The 5,000-nt window shown below is 40.7% G+C and overlaps 1 protein-coding gene across 1 annotated transcript in view; it reads right to left on the bottom strand.

Moving 5' to 3' along the window:
• The window catches only part of dock2 (dedicator of cytokinesis 2), a 92,446-nt gene that overhangs the window by 20,889 nt on the left and 66,557 nt on the right, over positions 1-5,000 (bottom strand).

Below are 5,000 nucleotides of genomic sequence, written 5' to 3'. Positions count from 1 at the left end.
AACGCAAAAATAGTTTGCATATATAACAGACATAGAAAACTAGTGCTGAAGCAGTGATTGGTTAGTCAAGCTAAATTCCAGCAACTTTCTGATCCTTCCCTCTGCTGTGCTTAATTGCTGGAATGAAGTTTGCAGACCTTTTTTCAGAAAAATGGCAGATGTTTAGGCATTTCTGCTTCATCTTCGCAGCCAGGGCTTGGGTGACATTATCCTCCAGAGTTGTTGGCACAAAAGGGGAACATGAGACATAGATGAAGGATGATGGATGGCTAATTAAAGATGAAAGATGAACGGCATCTAATGTGATGACAGCTTGCATCTGATCAAAATGGGCAGGATGTGCGTGTGTGTGTGTGTGTGTGTGTGTGTGTGTGTGTGTGTGTGTGTGTGTGTGTGTGTGTGTGTGTGTGTGTGTGTGTGTGTGTGTGTGTGTTTGTTTGCCTGCATTCTTATAAGAATACATACTTTTTCTGTCATGTATGCAAACAAAAATGTCACCGTGTACAGTTTTGCAACACGCACACACACACACACACACACACACACACACACACACACACACACATTAATAAACAAAGTACTTTCAGTTGGACTGTATGTTATTATATGTGTGTGACCTCCTGCCTCCCACTCAAATGTCTTCCTGCGGTGACACCAGACACCCTGTCAGCACATTCTCTCACATGTTCAAAGTGCAATGTAGAATGATACTAAAGGAAGTAGTGAAAGGAAAAGTCACTAAATGAGGCAACGTTGTCTGAAATAATGTATCTTCTGGCTTTGAGTAACTGAACTCCTGTCATTGAAAGTAAAACTCTAAAGGGAGAAATACTTGTATTGACACATTTCCTAACATGATAGCAAGTTGGGGTGGGGAAAAAATCGATTCATGTATGAATCAAGATTCTTATCTTCTAAGATCGATTTACACGATCCATAAATAGATTGTTAATAACATTACCCTTCTAAAAGAACCTACTGATGGGACACAACAAGTCAAAGTTGTCACCATTATTGTTAGATTCTTTTCACAGTGTTATTTTGTGTAACATTTATTTTGGAAATTGGCAAGTCTATCAATTTATGTAACAGGCAGCATTTTTTATTATTTTTTTTTATTGTTCTTAAAGACACTGAGAATTGATAAATACTAACAACTTTTAAGTAAAAAGTGTTTCAATTTTACCTTTTGTCGTAGTGTCTTGTCTAACATTTTGAAATATAAAAACTTCATAATCTTCACGCTTTACTTCACTTTCATGGTATAATTTGCCACACTGCCTTTATTAGCGCACAGCGGACTGGAGTAAATCTTGAAATAGCACCCATCTGTACTGAATCGAGAATCAATACTGAAAGATTCAGAGCCCTAATAGCAAACGTTTAAATTATTTAATTATAATACAGTATATGGACGGAAAACATTAACAGAAAGGAGCAAGTAGAGAACATCTCCCTCTCACTCGCTCCTTTCTATGCCTCCTTGGTGTGTAATGGTTGATCAATAATAGGATTAAAATACACACACACACACACATACACACACACACACACACACACACACACACACACACACACCAAAACTACTCTACAGTTCAGTACTTTATGGTTCAGTGTGTTTGTGTGTCTATGTGTGTGTGTGTGTGTGTGTGTGAAGGTCACGTGATGTATTGCCCTACTTCAGTGTAATTGGTCTTTTCTGAGGATTTATGCTCTCAATCTCCTCTAACACCTAAAAACAAACACAAATGCTCAAAGGTCCAAAATATCTCAATATCAACTGATTGTGTCCTCACACACACAAATGTGTTCCATCAACACATTACATGACATGCAAAACCATATGGGAGGCATATGAGCCTTGTGTATATTAATAAAACTACTGACAGCTACAGTGTGTGTGTGTGACAGACAGAGAGAGAGGGAGCTCAGGGCTTGTTGAGGCGAAGGCCTTATGCAACAGTGAAGAGATTACCGACAAAACAGGACACAGATGCTGGCGGGGTCTGGGATTTCTCTTCCTTCCTCCTCCTCCTTCACTTTCCCTCATTGATCTATCCATTTACTCACGATGGACGCTCCATTAATAATGTATTAACAGGGGTAATTTCAGAGTTGCATCAAAATGACTGACATGCCTAGAAATAAATCTAAGCCTTGCTAGAATCTCCTAGATGCTGAAATGTTCATTACACTAAACAACTGCTAAACTACTTCACCTGCTCCACACAGGCTCACAGGATCACAGGCCTCACTCTGTCTCTGTCTTCCTACAGCCTTCACCTTCTTTTGCACCTTCAGCACCTCCACACGTCGCACACCATCGCTGATTTCCACACCCCATTGTTCATTTGAGTTAACTTTAGTTTTAATGAATTGTTTGTTTAAGTAAATCTTAATTAAGTAAAGTTAATCTCTTGCGTGGACTCCCTCCTCCTCACTTTCCCTGAGTCATTTTGTGACACTCCATTAGTCGAGTGTCGCTGCAGCTGAGGCTTGTTTACTTCTGCATTGTAGCACACTGGTTTCAGCAACACAACCTTCACTGTCAAAACGTCACGGCACTGCCATGAACATGGTGATCAAACCATTGAAATGTTTGTGGCATGCTGTATCGGGATCACAAATAGAGAAGAGTCATAAAGTCAGATAGCTAACGCAGCAGTATCTATCAGGAGTTTGCTAACGTTTGCCACCATAAGCTCTAGATCAAAGTAGCAGCAAATGCCCCGAGTGTTGAGAGAGAGACGTTGTGTTACATCCTATTTCAAGAGCTACGTAGACTCACTTTATGTCAAGGAGTTCGTATTCTCTGTTTAAAGTTCATTATCCACAAGAGTGGGATAAACAGGGAAATGCGATTGATGCAATTAAATACAATTAACATATCATCTATTTTAAATTAAGATGGAGCATTGGAGCATTAACTTTGACAATCCTAATTTAAATACTTTTAGGCGTCAGGGTTTCATCTGTTAGAGGAACAGAAATAATTGTTTCATATTAGTCACAAGTGTCACTCAAAAGTGTGCAAGTATCCACCAGGTCCACATGGATGATTGTGGTGTTTGTTCTCACCTATTAAATCGCCAAGACCTTTCACCTACTGTATTTTGCGGACCAGTAGATGGAGAGACAGGAAGTCCTTCACGCAAAAGAATAGACTACAAACACAAATAAATAAATGTTTCCAGTTAAATCTAAGGGGGGATAAGATAACCATCAAGTCCAGGTCCATTGATTCACAGAACTTAATTTAGGTCTACATCCTGACTGTGTTCTTCTCGCCACCCTTTCCTTTTTTCTCTCCCTCTTCCCTCCTCTGTTGATCCGTCTGTATCCCCCCCCCCCCCCCCCAGGTGGCAAGTCATTACGCTGCTCTCAACTGTGATTCTTCATATTTAAAATTATTAAATAGAAAAACTACAAAAGACAGTCTCACTGGAAGCCTGCTGCGCTCCTCACTGTACCCTCACAGACGCATGCTCATCTCTGACCCCAATCTATTCCATTTACCCAACACAGACGCACATTATAATGTAATTAGAGTTGTTGTGTATGTCAGAGTGATGTGGCTGTCTGTCTGTGTGAGGCAAAAAGAAAGGGGGTAATATTGGTGTCTATGTGTGTGCACGGGTGTTTGCATTTCAGTGTGCGTTTGCGAACAAGTTTGTCTGTCACAAAACAGATTAATGCGTCCTTTGACTCCCTTTTCCCTTTCAAGAACAAAGAGACATTAGTTGATCCAAATAAGGAAGACACAGCAAACAGAGGTCAAGGGGAAAGGAATAACGAGAGGAGAAGAGAAACTAAGTCCCCAGCTCACACACTGAAGTCCTCTTCCTCCTCCACAATGACATGCTTCTCTTCTCATCTGCCACTCCAAAATAAAATTTCTGAGCCATCAGAGCTTCAGCACAACTGTCTCATGCCTTGTCAACCTTGTAGGTTTTTTTCCACATGTCAAGGCCACATGTGTTGCACTGCACCCTCACTGCTTATGCAATGTCCACACACAGACACACACACGCACACAAACACACAGACACACACCACCTTTGCTTGCCTCATCAGAGGTCAATTGAAACACAACGCAAGGTGAGTCAACCACTTTGCAGTGTCGCATATATCACCAGTTATTTTCAGATGGGGGAGGGGTCAGGAGGGACATTTACGTGGACACTGCATGAAGGGACCACTTTCTAACACACACACACACACATACACACACACACACACAAACACGTAATAATTCATTGACCATACACACAAATCACTGACAGTCATAACTCAGAACAGTTACATAAACCCTCGCGCACAGAAGGAACACAAATTTTACTACATTTGCTTTATTAACGTACATTTATTTCATATATTATAGCTGACACCAGATTCAACCTTACCTAAAGCGAATGAAATAAAAAAAATCTGATTTCCAGTTAAACTCTTAAACTTGCCTGTAAAGGATGTTAGAAATATTCTCGTCTTCCCTGATGAACGAGGAAATTCCTGCTGTGCACAAAAGACAATGCACTCATAATGAAGCATAATTAGAACCTGATGTCATATGGTGTTTACTCTCACTTTCTATTCAATTTATCTCATTTTCTGTCTAGTTTGCCTGGAGAAACAAAACAGCATCATCCTCAGTTGTTATGAATAGGAACAGAGAACTAAAGAGAATGAGATAGAATGAATGGTAGGGTGGGAGGTGGGACAGTCAAACCCAGAGGATGGGGAGAGTGTGAGGGATGGAGATAAAAGAAGAGGAAAGAATGGTGTGAGGAAGCTAAAGTGGAGCAAAGAAGAGCGGGGACAGCGACAAAAAAGCTCAAAGGGGAGACTGAGGTGAAGCTACCAGGGAGTCAGAGAGAGAGAGAGAGACTGAGAGAGAGAGAGAGAGAGAGAGAGAGGTAATAGTAGACCACGTTCACACAGAAAAGCAAAGGTATAAATAAAGTGACTGAAGCAAGAGTGTGTGTTTCTGTGTGTGCTAGCGA

Source organism: Cottoperca gobio, chromosome 10 (genome assembly GCF_900634415.1).
Source record: "Cottoperca gobio chromosome 10, fCotGob3.1, whole genome shotgun sequence".
Lineage (NCBI taxonomy): Eukaryota > Metazoa > Chordata > Actinopteri > Perciformes > Bovichtidae > Cottoperca > Cottoperca gobio.
This window is presented reverse-complemented; position numbering and strand designations above follow the sequence as displayed.